Below are 18,055 nucleotides of genomic sequence, written 5' to 3'. Positions count from 1 at the left end.
ACCTACAGGAGTATGCTACTTAGCTAATACAGAACCAAGTGGGAAATACGGCATGTAGTAAGCCTATATGGCTACCATCATTATCATGGGCTCATATATGACTTCTAAAGGGGAACATTTTGGGCAAGGGATGGGTTCAGAAGTTCTGGCCACTCATCTGGGCATCTTATGCCTATCTGGTCCAGGTCAGTGGTGGCGAACCTCTGGTATGTGTCCCATAGTGGGTATCCAGAGAACTGTCTGTCAGCATGTGAGCCAAGTGTGTGACAAATTATCAGCATGAATACAACAGCAAAGATTGTATTAATTGTGCAAAGACATGCCAAATACAAAATTTTACCTTTCAATAGAAAAGCTGTTTGTTTCAGTGAAAGCTCTGTTACTGCAGTTTTCTTTTAGGATAAAAGATGTTAATGTAGAGTTGTTTTTTCTAAACTAAAACCTCAGTGTTCAGGTTTAATTGCAGTGTTGGCACTCTGCGATAAATAAGTGGGTTTGGGGTTGGAATTTGGACACTTGGTCTCAAAAGTTTTGGCATTACTGGCCTAGGTAGTATTAACTACAATATAATCTCAAGTCATTGTTTACCCCTTAGGGAAGTACGTAAGTCTGGCCATTATGATTTTATCCTGAGGCATTGCCTTCTTCTGATGTACTTTCAGCCACAGTTTTCATGTGTTCTTAGGGGCCCAGCCCTGTATGACTGCCTATTAAATTCTACCTAAGGTAGCTGCCTATAGTAATATCACCTGAGCTCCCCACCCCACACCTGACCTACCCAAATGCTGGAGATAACCAAAGTCTCCATAACTTTTGTAGAGTTGAGGGTAGAAGGGGAGTTTGAGGAAGGAGGCCAGGATGCAATTTTCATGTTCACTTTTATCTTGGGTAATTGCTCCATTTATATTCATTCCATCTGTTAAGAGTTTCTGTATCCTGTCTGTGACAAACCAGACATGAAACACAACTGGCTCCCGAGTTCCACAGATAGCTCACGAACTCATTCCCCAGTGATGCCTGAGCGGGGAGCAAGAGAAGCAGTCTGTTGAGTCACAAGGTTGGGGTTTGAGGTGTCAAAGCAGGGAAACTACACTTGAAAGACCTGGAAGTAAGAGAAAACATGACATAGTCTTGGTCTTGCAAGAAAATTTATAATGGACTTATTATTTTTCCCATTTAAGGTTAAGGGTTAGGTGTTTGTCTTAATTTTCAATACACTGCTCTACATTTCTTTAGATAGAAACAAAAGGCAAATGTTTGTTTGCTGCACTTCTTTCTACCATTAACAAATCAAAATTGTATTTATCTTTAGACAGTGCTTAGCCATTTTGAAAGCGATTTTTCATTATTTCATGTCATACTCTCCAGGTCCCATCACCCTCAAAAATATCAGTGATGTTTTTTCATAGAGCCACTTGTGCGTTTCAACAACAGCATATAGAAATGACTGAAATATCAGATATTTGAAAAATAATTGAAGATATTAACTTATGGTATTTCTTATCATAAAGCAAAAGAGCAGTTTGTGAAGCCATGTTTAGTAAAGCATAGTGCACCAGCTCATTTGGAAGGCTGAGGGTGAGACACAGCATATTTTTTCATAGCCAATAGCATGAGAAGTAAGATTTCTGAATAACTGTTTACATATACATCAAGAAAACAGGGGTTTTGAAGAAAAATAGGGTTTACAGCAGCTTAAAATAGAATCATTGTTACATTTTTATAAAACATAAAATGTGTCACTTTTCACCTTTATCGCATTCACTTTGGTCTGACGATGGGAATGGGGGTGCAGCACCTCTGCAATCATTTGTATTTAGAAGTAATTCGGGCAGTGGGTTCTGGGCTGGCCCTACTATGGCAGGAAGCAGCTCCTAGCTTGGCTGTGCATTCCTGAAGAAGTACAATTGAACAAAGCCTTTGTTGACTTGCCTTTGAGGTACCCAGTTGGAGGTGATCTACTTAAAGCAATTGAGTGTGCATGGATCAGTGCTATTGAAAAAGAAGAATTCTGTATACTTCAAGAACCCAAGGCAATTTGCTTGTCCTATCTGATCCTCCCGATGATTCAAGGGACTCTGGAAAGGCTGGTTTCTCTCAACGCCCACTTTCTGTCTGTGTTTCTTGGTTACCAGATTTCCTTACTTTGCAACACCCTCGGAGTGCATGGTTTCTTCCTCCTCTGCTTTTTCTCCACAGAGCCTTCCTTTTCTCAAAAGTAGCCACAGAGTCCTCTACATCGTAGCTATCACATGACTGAGCATATTTCTTGTTGGCTGAATAAACGCTATTGAATACAAATTAAAGAGCAAAAAGCAAACTTTTATCATCATGAATGTTCATTAGATCTCTGGAAAGTACTCCGGAGCACAGACTTGTTCCCTTAGAAATGCAGTTCTGTCAGCAATTTATTGAAATCTTTGAACATCAAGTGTATGCTAGGCGCAAAAGTGGTACATTGTTCCCATGGATTTTATTTTCCCACTTATGAAAATTTTGCTTCACATTTGCATGAAAATTACTATTTAATATATTTATAAGTCCCCTTCTCTCTCTTTCTCTCTCTCTCTCTCTCTCCCTCTCCCAGACCACAGTTAGAGTGATACAGGAGAAACAGTTATCCTTATACAAAGCAGTGGGAAAACTTGCACTGCTTCACAAATTAGAAACATGAACAAGGAAGCTCCTGAGGGAGTCTATGCTATTTCCTCACTCTGTGAAAAGGGCGATTTATAAAAAATGCTGAGTCGTATCATAGCAATGCAGGAGCACTGGAGTCAATAGCTTGGCCTTGAAGAAATCATGTTCTTGACTGCTATAGATGAGACAAAATGACAAAAAAACAAAACAAAACAAAACGAAACAAAACAATGGCAACCGAAAAACACTGGTTTGTGTGATCTGAGAGCTGGCTCTGCTACCTTGCTCACTGGCTATGGGACCATAGTGTAAATATACATAGTATACATATATATGAACGTGTATACAAATATGCAAACATATATATGTACAAAAATAAAAGTGGAATAGCATTGGTTTAGAGCACTTGAAGTGGAGCAAGGATGCTATTGTTAATCAGACCTCAGACATGTCCGTAGCCAAACCACTGGCCTAGGCCAGACTGCAGTTCCCTGAAACACGTGTTTAACCTCTGCTGATCTTTGTGTAATGGACTTCTTCCCACAAACTACCCAGGGTTTGAGATGAGACCCAAATCCTGTTTTCACGAAGCAGCTTAAATTTTGCCAATTTCAATCATAGTTCCTGAATAATAAGTGATGTAACTCCCTACCCCACTTGCCTCTCAAAGCTGTAAATGCAGTTGCATTTTGTAAAAGCTCAGAGCACATTTTCAGAATTGCTTGGTTGGTTGTTTTCTGGGATTACAACCCTAGTTAGCTGCCAAATAAATGTAATTTTCTCTGTTCTTAACTAGGTTGATTTCATTTTCTGTCAACCAATAAAACATTGTTTTGTTAGCTTTGAGTTTGGATCCATTTGAGCCTCATCTGTACCCTCAGTGAAACTTGGGTCGGCTGCCCTGAACAGAGATGAGTTGACATTAATGGTGGTGGTAAATTGGTAATTAATGGAACGTTTGAACAAATACCCTCCCAATTCTACAGTCAGTTTATGCATTATTGCAATACTATTGAAGACAGGTCCTGTTTGTCTTCATTGTGATAAACCCAGCACTCTGTATAGGGCTATAAATAACACAGCCCAAGGGACATTTATTAACTTGAAATGATTGGACATATTTAATAATGACTTATGCTATTGATGGGGCAAGAGAGACTCTATTTTCTTTCTTTAAGTCCGTATTAAGAGAAGTCACCTAAGCTGCAGTTGACCCCACTCCTCATCCCCTCCACTTAGTTAGTAATCAACCCACTTAAAGGAGAACAGAGTCATAAAAGGGGAACAGAACAGACAGGACAGATAGGGCAGTAGGCTAAAAGTTAAACTGCAATGGTCATCTGGAATCCAACTGTCTGGCAACTTCTGGGAAAGGTAAACCTTGTAACCATGATGTGCCATTCTTGTAAAATTCCAAAACATGAGGTAATGGTAATATGGAAACCTTAAATGTACTTAAACAGAATGTGAGACCCAGACTGGGTGGACATCTTCTTCGGTTTCTGGTCAGAAACTGTCTGTCAGTGGCTCAATAAAGTTTTGTTCGTTCCTGCATTTTTGGTCTCTTTTGAGTGCCTGTCTCACTGGAGTTGCTTGTCATGTCATCAAGAATATGGTAGACTTTCTGAATCAAAAAAATGTCTTTGTTCTGTTTGCTATTTATGGGAAATGAATACCATGAGATTTCTTCTCATGTCATTCATGGCCCTGTACGTGCTTGTTATCTGTTTATCTATGTATCTAATCTAGATCTCTATGTGGGTCAAGATTATAGATATGTGTGCTCATGTGTGTATGTATGTATGCTACACTTAACATGATACAAATGCAAGAGAACTTAGAAAGATTTCATAAGAATTAGAGGTTAGAATAATGATTGTTTTGCTTTTTTTTTTATTTCTCCCTGTGATATTTACTGCTAAATGAATTTTTTTCTCTTTGAACTTCATTGTGAAGTTTTTGTTAGGTAAATTTTAGATATCTTAAAGAGGAATTGTGACTGCATTTTGATTGTTTTATAAATTTAATTTGAAAGTTTTATTAAATAGTTAAGATAAATTATTTTTTGTTTAGAAATGCTTATTTATATTTATATTCATCTCTAGCAATTATGGGTTGATTAGCATTTTAGTCTATCAGATAGTTTCGACCTTCAACTTGCTGATCTAGCTTATGCTTTTTCCATGTTAATTTGTGAATAATTTATGTTTGGCTCAAGGGTATTTTACAATACATAGTGGCATGGATATCTTGATAAGATGCTAATTAATAATTTTATCACCAACCTTTCCCCAATGTAGAGCAGATAGCATGCCTTGGAAATTTGTGATTTAAACTATATCTAATGAAGTGTAATATTTTGCAAGAGGTAGCAAAGGATAAAAACTTACAGCATTGTTAATTTCCGTGAACTACTTTATGCATGTTTTTCACATCATTTCAAGTACTTTTCATACAAAAGTATTTTTCATATGCAATTCCTTTCTTGTTTACTTTTCTAGTAGGATGTGTAATGAGTGATAATTTCAAGTAGTCTGAAAATGTATCCCCTAAATACTCTTCTTATAATAGAGAAATAAGTTAAAAACATACACACAAATAAATGCAACTCAATTGCAAAAGTTGACAGAAAATATTTAAAGCATAATCAGTATTTTTGCTTTAAATTGGAATGTAGTTTTTATAACACCTAGTAAATTTTTTTTAAAAATGGAGACAGTCTTTGAGAAATAGCTCCAAAGAACAGGCACTGTCGACTGGTATAGTGCAATGGACAGTGTCATTATTCTTTAGTTAAAAATTTATTATAGAATAATTGGTCCAAAGTTGTGCTTATTTTTGACCCAGTAATTCCACATTCAGGAAATATGGTCTAAGAAATTTATGTAAATTCAGGAAAATGCTTTCTAAAACAGGTACTTATCAAAATATTATTTATAAGAGAAAAATTTGTAATTTTATCAGAAAGAAATACTTATGATATAACCACATAATGGCATAAATAGGTTGAATGAAATGGGCATAATAATGTAGAAAGTACTTTAAAAACTTTATGTAGCAATATAGTACTCAACACTGTTAATATTCTTGGAAGATTGTCCTGTAGATTTATTTTTTCTCTTTTCTACTTTCACTTATTTGTTAGATAAGTAGTCCAATAAATATGCAGCTTTTAATCAGTACATACTGTTTTATAATTAAAAAAAAATTCCAAGATTCCTTGCAATAAAGTTTATGGGTAGCTCCAGTGGTAAAACTGGTTCACATACAGTACTTATAATAAATTTTATTGGTCTAATATATTTCACATCCCACAAAATCATGTCATGTTAAATCAAGAATGCAAGGTTTGCTACCAAGGCTCCCAGAAGCAAGGGAGCCCTAGTAAAGATTCCTTGTCTAACCATTCAAAGGTAGAAGGGTGACCATTTGTAGGACTTTTGACCCTGGTTAGAGGTCTGTGTGTCTGAAGAAGTCGGTGTGGCTTTGGTAAGACAAGGAAGAACAAATACAGCATCAACAGGTGAGCTGAATAAATAGGAAAGGAGCAGGTCAAACTTGTCCTTGTTCTTTCTAAGGGAAATGAAGTTTTGAATATTGAAAAGAAATTCAGTTTGTACATTGAAAAGAAAATGACAAGACCCAATTTATATTAGAAGATGATCCTTGTGTTTCATCAAACAAGCATGGACTGAATCTAAACAATCAGTCCAGAAACTTTGGTTATAGCAGATGGAAGTAGTGATGGGGCTTGAATTTTGGCAGTGGCAGTAGAGGCAATGGAAAGGAGATGCTGGATATGTACTGTGAAGATAAAATTATAAGTGCTGGGATCTGAATGTGTTCCACAAAATTAATACATTGAAACATAATGACTTTTGTGATAGTATTAAAAAATAGAAACTTAAAGAGGTGGCTAAATCATGTGCTAATGCCTTCGTGGATGGAACTAAAGCCCTCATAAAAGAATGTGAGAGGGTGAATTTACTCTTTTCTGCTCTTCCACTATGGGAGTTTTCTTTTTGTTACTTTTTGTTGCTGGGGCAAAATACCTGACAACCACAAATTGGAGGAGGAAAGGTTTACTTTAGCTCACAGCTTGTAGAGGTTTTTGTCTACAGTTAGCTGGCTTCAAGGCAGGGTGGCACGGCAGAAGTGTATCACAGAAGAGAAGCAGTCTACTATCAAGAGTCAAGAAGTTTCTGTGATTTATAGTTGGGTAAAAATTTTGTTATTAGAAAAAAACGTTTTGTTGTATCCTTAAAAATCATGAATAAGTATGGATTTTTAATAAATATAGTTTTAGGATCTGTAATTTGACAGTATGATTTTTATTCTTCCTGTTAATATGGCATATTTTATTTATGAATATTTAAATAAAATAAACCACCTTGCATTGTGATTTAACCTGATACACAAAACATATATGTTCACAAAAGTTTGTAGAAGATTGTGCACAGTAGCATTACCAAAAGTAGTAAACACTGGAAATAACACAAATAACATTTAACTGATAAATTCATAAGATGAGGTATATCCATATAGTAGAATATTGTTTGAAGATGTAAAGAAAGTTCTGACATATGTACATAAATGGGCCTTAACATCTTTATGGTAAATGAAAGAATCCAGTCACAAAAGTTGATATGCTGTATAGTTCCATGTTTAGAATAGGCAAATTTATAAGGACAAAAATTAAACTAGCATAGTGTCTAGGAGTCATGGGGAAGGAAGAATATAGATTGAGTACTGATCATTATAGGGTTTATTTTTAATTAATACAATTATTCAAAACATAGATTATGATGGTGCTTGTACAAATCTGTGAATGTACCAAATTGTTAATCTTATAGTTTATTAATTATACAACAATAAAGATGCTAAGAATGTTACATAAAAATGCAATGAATATTATATTAAGCTTAAAAACCTGATATATTTAAATTACTTTAGAACAAAATATTTTAATTATACCTAGTTCTACTTATGTTTGTTTTAAATGTACAGTAGTCTGCTTTATCTGGTGTTTCACTTTTCAAGGTTTAAATTGCTTGTGGTCAATCATGAATTGAAATAGTAAATGGAAATTCCAGAAATAATGTGTTTTAAATAACCTCTATTATACTATATTCATATAATTGTTTCATTTATTATTAGTTACCAATTAATCACTGATTACACTTAGTTTATAAATAAAATTTTAACATAAGCATGATATATAATGAAAACACTCTATGTGGGATTCTGTACAACCTGCAGTTGCAGTCTTCCTGCAGGGTACTGGGAGCACAATTCCCTTGAACAAAGGCAGACTTCTATGGCACCAGCTATTCAAATGTATTATCATGAACATGGCAGTTACCTACCAATCTAATGTCTGTGCTTTGCCAATATCAACTAATTTTGAAGGGAATTGTATCGGATTCACTAGAGGAACAGAAAACATGATTTACAAAGTAAGCTTATATGGTCACCTAGAGTCGGGTGTGGAAGAATGCTGGAAGGGTCGTCTGCATGCTGAGAGCCGAAAGATCCAGTCATAAGTCCAAGGCTTGGAGCTCACTGCAGAGTCCCGCGAGAGTCCACACGAAGAAGCCAAAGGGTCTGTGCTGAAAGCCTGGAGAGGATGGTGAAGACTGCCGCTCTTCTGAGAAAGCCGAAGGGAGACTCCCTTCTTTCCCTTTTCCATCCAGGCCATGCACCTATTGGTGTGGTTTCCTACATACAGAGTGTGTCTTCTCTCTTAGTAAGTTCATTATTCACACCCAGCTCTACGCTAAGCCAATCAGCTGGGAGTTTCTTCTCTTAGTTGACACCACAGAAATACAATATGAGATTTGGAGGCATCTGTATTTTTCTGCCCCAAATAATGGTAAACCTGTTTCAGAATTTATAAAAATCTAGATCTACTTTGAAATTTCTTTCCACTGATTTTACAAGGACATATTATTTTAAATGCAGAAATCTTTTGAGGATGAAATATAACTATCATTTTAACCAAGTATTTTTCTGAGAACTGCTTAATATGTCTCATATCTACTTGTGAGTCACAATTTTTTACAGTAAGTTCAAGCTCTCTTGTATCCAGTGCTGGTTGTGTAAGGCTAGTGGCAGAGAGATAAGCAGCAGAAATGTAAACAGTGTTTCTCTCCTCTAGCTTTAGAATTCAAAGAATGAAAGGGTTAGATTTTTGAGAATATTCACAGTGTGTGATACAATTTAAAGGCAAGAATATGAAACTAGATTCAGAAAAATTATACAAAAATTTCAGTTTTAATTAACTACAGGTAGCAAGAAAGTATGCATAGTTTGTGTAATCCTCAAGAGAACTCTGCAGAGATGCAAATGAGTAAATGAACTCAAATATGCTAGATATTTTGCTCAAGGGTGTACAACTAACAAGAAATACACAGACCCTACAGAAAATAAAACTTCCCTTACTTATAATATTGACATATAAATGCATAGGTATATCATGTGTATATATCTAACCAATACCATAGTTTTATGAGAACAATAATTAATATTGTATGTCCACTTTACAATCTCTGCAGTGTGCTTACCAAGGCTCAGAGTTGTTAAGGGGCTTACTCCAAGTTAACTAGCTCATCAAAGGAACAGAGATTAGAGTAAAATCTAAGACTTACAGTGAAGATGTATTCAAAAATATGTCAGCAGATTCCTTTGGTATGATTTCTTACCTTTCATGAGTACTGACATTTCTATTTTAAGTCAAGGAACCAAAATCTTTTGTTAACTTTCCTTCTTTCCCCCTGCTGTCCTGTTTTACTCTAAGTACTTGAAATGTGAGTTCTATTCTTGGCATCGACTTTGATTGCCTCTTATATTTTCCTCTTTTCTATCTAAAAATTGATCATTAAAAGGTAAGTATGTAGATTCAAGTGAAGTGAAAGTTGAAAAATTGTACTTAGTGGACTTAGAATATCATTTCTTCAGGGAGATTCATAATAGCTTCCTTTGACCAACCAATTTTTCTTTTTAAATATCTACTGAGCAATGCTGTTCAACTCTACTTTACTAAAGTGATACTTGGAATCAGTCACAACCACCTACTTTTAAAAATATACTTCTTGACTTACTAGTTCCATAATATAAAAAGTTCTGCCTTTCAGAATATGTTTAGAGTAATGAGCTCTGCCAACTTAAAAGAGAGCATAGCAGATTGTGTGAATGGGAAAAGAAAAAAAAAGAATTCCCAGAAATCTTTAGGATTTGTGGATTCTGTATTGAAGATTTTTAAGTCTTTTTATATTGGCTCACTTCTCTCTTTCTTGACTCTAAATCCCCAAACCAATATAATGACATATTATTATTCATTTGGTGACAATTTTATCTTCATTACAACAAATTGTATTATTTAAGATCTTTAATTAGCAAAGGAGATCTTTTGTGTCCCATTATTGAGAACTGCTTTAATCTAACTCTTTTCCCATTTGTAGTGGCTTTAACACTTAATATTTTCAATACACACACAGGAAAGTAGCCCACATTGCCTGTATATCCTTGTCCTTGGCCACCGGACTTTGTAGTTCCTTTATCTAGAGGTCAGTCTCTTGATCTAGGCTTACCCAAGCAACTTCCCTTGGTAACACAATGTGGTAGGAAGTGGCAGTGAACTAGTTCTAAGCCTTTGTCATGAGAAAAATTGAATGTTCCTGTTTGCCACACTCCCATCACGTTTCTACATCAATGAAAATATTCCCTGATTACCTTGCTGATCTAAAGATTATAAGAGACATTGAGACAACTAAAGCCCTGTGTCACCAAGCCAATTCAGCCAAATAAATGACAGCATAAGACTTTCCTTTACAGTCACACGGTTTTGGAACGCTTTGCTCTGAGCATTATTATGGCAGTTATAAATGAATCCCAACCACTGGTTTTCCTCACACACCTGTTTTCCCTTCAATCATCCTTAGCGCTACTGATGACAATTCATTCCTCTAATTTCCCAGGCCAGGAAATACTAGAGTTATGCCTGTCTCCTATCTTCGTCACACACTCAGTATCCAAATTACCAGACAACAGTTTCTGCCTCAAAATATTTTTGCAACACACTCATTTCTTATTCCTGATAACCTGATGAAAGCTGCTACCATCTCCTGCCTGGAGTTTTGCTGCAGTTTGACAAATAATCTCCCCAATTCTATCTGTCCCACTCTCCAGAGTTGGTTCTTGATCAGTAACAAATTTATCCTGTTCAGTAAAAATTACGTCCCTCCTCTGCTTGAAACTCTCCAGTAGCTTTATACCTCTCTCAAAATAAAAGTTAAAATCATACAATGGCTTATAAGGCTTTATAGAGCTGTACCTCGCTCAGCGCCTTTTATCCCTCTGACCTTATCTTCTGCCCTGCTGGCCACACCAACCTGCTTGCTGTTCCACCAACATACCAACGACACACTGGGCTGAGTTCTTCACACGGGCTCTGTGTGCTGTCTAGAGTGCTACTGCTCCAAGTAACTCCACAACCGATATCTCCAGGCTTTCAAGTTTTCACTCAGGTGCTGCCTTTCAGTGAAACTGGCTATGTGAACTTGCTGAGACTACTGCGAGCAAGTACCTCAGAGCGGCTGGCTTGAACAACAGAAATGTATTATTTCCCATTTCAGGAGGCTGGAGGTGGGAATTAGAATGTGTACCATGATGCCCTTCACTGTCTTTGCACTGAGTTCTTTTCCGCGGCCAGATGCACCCCTTCGTGACTGGGAAAGACACCAGTGCAGTGAACTGTGTCCTCTTGCAACATCCTCACGTTAGCCTGATTACGTCTGTTAGGACCCTGTTTTAGGTAAGTTCCTTTCTAAGCCCAGAGGTTGGGATTTCAACATACGGATGTTGGGGGAACAGAATTCAGCGAAAAACACCTTTTCTGAGCTTGTTTTTAAAACTTCACCCTGATTAACTTTATTCTTATGTTACCACCTCTTATAATTTTATAAAATTTTCTTTCCTCCCAAGTAGGTGAGACCACTAGCTCCTTAGAATATAGAATAGCCCATAATAAATGGTTAATAATTACTAAATGCATAAGTTCATCTATCCAAGTCCATTACATCTTTTCTCTTAAGAACTGATTTTTCTCCAGAACTGATTTTCTCCAGAACAGTAACGAAGTAGCCTTTCATTTACCAGAACCAAAGTTCAAAAATACCTGCTCTGAGCATTTAACGCTTTTCAGTGATCGCTTTATCTGCTCTGAAGCATTCAGGAAGAACACAGGATTTGACCTTATCCTTGGGACATGCTCACTGTAACACCGCCATTAGAAGGATAATTGTCAGGTACTGGACATCTTAAAATGTCTTGAAAATATAAAAATGATTTTGCATTACAGTTACTTTTCTGCTAAGTTTGACACTTTTAGTTGGTTTTTAATATTACTACAAAATGACTTTCCATTCTCGTCCCCATAATCTCTGAATGCATATTTGGGTCACAAAACATAATCTTTTGCTTATTCATGAGCAAATGTCTCCAGCACCGAGGCGCTGATCAGAGTCATCCATCTAAAATCAAGTCCTGGTGCATCTGTGCAGCCACAGACACTTGAGTACCTGTACTGCAGTCACTTGAATCATCTGCAAAGTGAGCAGCACCCTAAGAGGTCCTCCCTCATTCATGTTTCTGTTTAGGGATGGATATCATCAACTTTCTTTCAAAAATGTGAGGACATTTGTGCTTAAATTACAAAGAAAATCAATGGTTCCTGTAATCCAAAAAATAACAAGAAAATAAAATGCCATAATTTTAAAAATATCAAAAGAAAATATTCATTGCTAAAATAGTCCATGTCCCTTTGCAAAATCCAACACCCTCAACTCTGCCCTGTATGTAACAATAGACATAGGACAGAAGCAGATTATTACTTAAGAAGAAAAAAAATAATCACTTAAAATAAGCAGTGTAAATAGGCAAATTATAATCTTTTAACAATTGCTGTGTGGCCAATATTTGCAAAATCTTTGCATTTAGAGATGACAGTTACTGTGTTGATGTATAACTAAATGTGTGTCTAACTTCTATCAATGCTTCAATGATATTTTCCCATTTAGGGCTGTACCATTCATTGACAATCTCAGAACAGTGGATTTAACCTCAGTTTTTCACTTTAGCCTAAAATCCTTTCATTGTATTTTAAAACTCTATTTTTTCAAGTAACATGAAACTTAGAGGTTGTAGTTCCTAGCATTACAAATTAATGCATAAAGAATAGAAAAATATTTTTAATATATAACCTTTTCTAAGAAAGTGAAGGGAAGAATAAATATTCATACCTGCCCATATAAAGAAACATTGAAGAATGCAAAAAAGAACTCACAAATATTTCTGTATAAAGACTCGGTATTTTATTTTGTCTTTAAAGATATGTGAATGCATTGCCAATACCAAATAATTACAAAATAAAATATTTTTACCATAGTGAATAAATACAAGAATGCCACTTAAAAATAAAATAAGACTTGGCTACATTCAAAAAGTTAAACAAAGCAAAGCATATATTAAAAAAAGGAACACGGTCATTTCACTCTTCTTAAAGCAAATTAATATAAAAGTGAAATTCAAAGCTTATTGCTTTATAATGACCAATTTTTGTCTCCACTGTTTATGAGAATGAGAATATAAAGACATTGAGGCTATTTTTGCCAGGCCTCTATGTATTGTAAAGTGAATGTTTTAGAAGAGCTCTTTTTGCATTCACCCAGAATTGGAATTTATTTCCGACCACAACTGCATTTGGAAGCTGTATAATTATAATCGGAGAGCTGCAGATGCCAACGTGTCTGCCAGGAGCCCCCCAAACAAAGCAGCAGAAGCCAGTGCCCTCTGCTTGTTTGTACTCGCGCTTTGTTCTAATCGCTGTTATGTTTGGAAGGGGTAGAGCTAATGCAGTGAAATACATCCGTTCTGTGTGACACAATATTTTCATCCGCTGCATAATTATACATACATACATAATAATTACATATGCACATATATAGATGCATAGTCTCTATTCCTGTTCCTCTTGAATCCTGAAATATACTCATAAGGTTGTCCACATGGTAGCTCAAAAAAACAAAGCAATATCAATTTTAGAAAAAATTGAAAGAAATATTTATATATAGTGATCTGTAATTTCCTTAGCTTTTTTCTCAGTTTTTACCTTGCTGACCAGTTTGTCCATAATGCTTGTGAATAAACCTATATGCAAAAATAAAATGTATACAATACTTCATACATATGTCAAAAGTGTAAAATATAACATAACTATTGTTTTGAATTAAAGTTTCATGACTTCTTTTTAACTCTGAGTACTGTTACATGTTATGGTTTGAATAAGGTTTGTGGCCCTAAAGGCCACTGGTGGGAGGTGTTGAAACTTGGGAGGTTGGCCCAGTGGCTGGGCGGTGTGCTCTCAGAAGACAGTGCTATGGGACTGCTTGGTAATTGTCATGACAAAGGTATAAAAGTCTGAGTTTGTCCTCTTCTCTCTTTGCTTACGGTTCAAGATCAAATCACTTACTTGTTCCCGTGACTGCTGACCATATCATAAGGTCACACAGGGCACAAGCTTCACTGAGCCTGCACTATGTTATGTGGACATCCAGCCACTAAAACTGTAAGAAACATTTGTAAGAAACAAATGTTTCTTCTTCCTAATAGCTTGTTTCAGGTATGACATTACAGTGATGAAAGCTAAATAGTACACTGTAGATATAAGTAAGGAAAGATAGATTAAGAATTTTTATCTGGAATAACAGTGTGTGTTTAGCCTACTACAAAATTTTTAGGAAAAAAATATGGGCACTAAGATAATTTGTGAAAATTTGTTACATGGACTTAATAGACCATAAAAAAATGCTGAGAAGAAGTGAAAAAATTAGGAATTAGGTCCTCTCCAGAGATGAATGACATTTCAGCAGGAAAGTGTTCTTGCAGAAATGCTAATGTAGTCAGAGTTACATGAGCAAAGAATGGAGTGCAATTCTTCACAGATATTCATTCACTTATCTACCAGCTTAGATTGTAATTTGAAAGCTTTTTATCACCCCATGTCAACTAATAAAACATTTTCAGAATCTGATAAAATTTAACAAAATTATTATCTCTTTAATTCTGCAGAAACTACTCATGTTCATACATCTGTTGCTACAAAGTTATGGTCTCAAATGTGGAGAAAAAGAAGGAAAAGGAAGAGTAAGTATGCTGTGTTATTAAGAAGAGCAAAAACTCTTACAGAATGAACTAAGAGGCCCTCTTATACACTAGGAAGCAAAATTCTAAATATCGTAGTAATCACCTGCTTATAGACAATCCAGAATTAGAGACAATTCAATTTATGTTCCAAACACCATACTTTTATGTGTTGTGATTTAATTTCACACTGACCTTGGGTCACTGGAATAAGCTAAAGTGCTTTTCTAAATTATCAAATATGCACATATGCTTAATTTAATTTTAATTCTCAGAATATTTTATTAATTTGAATTATTTGAAATGGTTATATATTCTATATATACTTGCATAAATTAACCAGAATATTAAATCCATAGACACCTTCACTGATCATATATGGAATTAGCTGTACTTGAAATTTGAAAATAAACAATCATGATAATGCTCTAGAGGGTTTCTTTTGAAGCCCAAGTTTTAACTCTTTCAGAATGCCTCTTTTAGAAAACATTTTCATGTTTAAATAGATGACCCTTCCCTGGGCATCCATAACAGCCCCTCATCACAGGTTATAGTGCCATAGTCTGTATACTTGTTCATCTCTCCTCAAAGACATTTAGTATTACAGCACAGAAACTGTCTTGTTCATGCACAATGCATAACCACTACACTTTATTTAATTAAAAATTATGCCCATTTCCCATGTTTCAGTTTCATGGTTGCCCTCACTTTTATTCAATAAATATTTACTAAACCCCTGAAATATGATTGTGGTGTGCTAGGGTGAAAGTTGGAAGATCAAAAGATCAAAAATATAGGAATGCTTTTCATTGGTCTCCTTTCAGTTCCACCTGATGGAAGAGACAGACAAGTAGACAGTGATTACAGTGTGAGGAGATCAGTCATATAGGGCCAAACGTAACACAGAGAAGGAGGGAACACAGTAGGAAAGATGAGGTGACTGTGGAGTACAGTCCTAAAAGCTGAGCTGGAATTCTCTTGCCATGGGGAGAGGAGCACATGCAAACAAGAGTCAGGCGAGATCCTCAGTGGTGTGGACTGTGAATATTTTAGTGGGTCTCTGTGGAAGAGCTTGTGGGGCGCCTAGAAAGACTGAATGTAGACATGGAGGACAGCACTGTGCACTTGAGCCCTACAGGCTGCAAGGTACAGATGTGAAACAAGGGCAGTGAAGTGCCCGATGCAGAGGGTTCACTGGAAATAAAGAAGAAATGGAAAAAGATAAACCAACTTTGAAGTTGCTTACGAAAATATCTACCCAGTCCAGCCCTAGGAGCCTTAATTAAATGAACCCTCACCGCACCCCTGTGGGCCAGGGACTGTTACCACCACTTTTCATTTACACATTTAAGAAGTAAGGCTTAGCAGTGTCTAGTTGCTTGCTCAACTGTAAAAGCTGGAAGTGGTAGACCTGAGTGTCAAATCCAGATGCATGTGACTCTAATACATGCATGTGTTCAGTAACCTATGCTTTATATTTGATTGCTTTTAAAATGTACTTACTAGAAACATGATCAGAGGGAACTGAAAAACAAATAGCAAAAAAAAACAAGATATTTGTGCCTTGGCAACTCTCATTAGGCATACAGCCACCCCAGCCTTCTGCCACGGATCGGTGACTATGATCCATAGGGTTGGACAGTGGTTGACATTAATGCACAACATTGGAGTGATTAACTAGAATAACTTTTATGCTGATGTAATTTTTAAATGAAAGCACACAGTAGAAGACTTTCCATGAACTGCTCAGGTAGGAATTTTAGTGAGATGTCAAAACTGCTTGAAGAGTAAAACAAAACACTATAACAATAGCAAGGTGCCCTATGCAAATGGATCTTTTTGTATTTCTTTGGCAAATTGCCTGACATCTTTGCTATTTTATGTTCACTATTGTTTAAGTATCCATATTATGAGTTTGCTCTCCTTTGGCCTGTGAAATCTTATGAATTTTTTAATCCATTTCAGTAGGTACTGTAATTTACATTTAAAATATATGGTCGGTGAAAGAACAGCCCTGGGTGACTCTTTTACACTGATACTAGTAGTCATGGGTGTGTACACATCCTGCTTAGTAATTTTGTAGTGCCAGGTGAGAGAGAAGATCTAGCATAGATGGGGGCCCCAGGACCATGGCATATTTAGCTATGTTTTCCTTCATCTTACTTACTGTTTCCATTTTTAAAGAGAAAGACATAAAGTAAACGTTAGGGTCAGGAATTTATTTTTTATTTATTGGTAGCTGAAAAATATAGAAATTAAACATATAGTTCTAGAGCTAGAAAGCTACTTACATCTATTTTCACAAAGGTTTGGTTTTGTGTTTAGGAATCTCAGTCCACATTTAATTAAACTGCATCACTTTTTCAAATGAAAGCTCAGAGAAATAAAAAAATTAAAACATGTTTGCATTTAATGCAATGTTCCTGTGGCTGCTAAAATTGGGTTTCTTTCATTGCATCCTATTTGATCTTCCTCAACAGGAAAAGCTAATTGACTCCATTTTGAGTGTGACCTTGTACTTGCTTCATTTAGAATTTTGAATTTGAGCTGTTTAAACACTTTTGAAGGCTTAGTGTTCTAATTCAGTGTGAACATAATTTTCAAAATTGTAACAAAAATAACATTGTGAATAAAATTTTTACCCAAAACATGGTAGTTTTAAAGGGATGTCTACATAGTACACAAGAAACAATGTCAATATCGGTGTCTTCGGGGCTGGGGATTTAGCTCAGCGGCAAAAGCGCCTGCCTGGCAAGCGCAAGGTCATGAGTTCGGTTCCCGGTACCGGAGAAAAACCAAAAAAAAAAAAAATATCGGTGTCTTCATGAAGCTAACTGAAAGCCTAAAATTTCCCACAGCTCTAAAACATAATGAACATAGGCAAGATTTCAATAGGTAATTTACATTTTCCCACAGTCTCTTCACTCAGTGTAAACACAAACATATTGTGAACCATATAAGATTCAATTAGAAGTGTGATCTAATATAAATAAATAAGTCATGGTATATTTTACCATCATGATATCATAGATTTGTTAGTAATTCCCATTTATATTACTCAGTACTGAGAATCTCAAAGACTATTATAGTCAAGCACCAAATCAATCTATCTAAATTACACTGTTAGTACAATATATAGTGCCTTGAAATAAGCAACTTATTACATATGAACTAACTTTTGTTGTAAAAATAAATGTAAGGCTACTGTTCCTACCAA

Source organism: Chinchilla lanigera, unplaced genomic scaffold (genome assembly GCF_000276665.1).
Source record: "Chinchilla lanigera isolate Chin_1 unplaced genomic scaffold, ChiLan1.0 scaffold00002, whole genome shotgun sequence".
Taxonomy (NCBI): Eukaryota; Metazoa; Chordata; class Mammalia; order Rodentia; family Chinchillidae; genus Chinchilla; species Chinchilla lanigera.
This window is presented reverse-complemented; position numbering follows the sequence as displayed.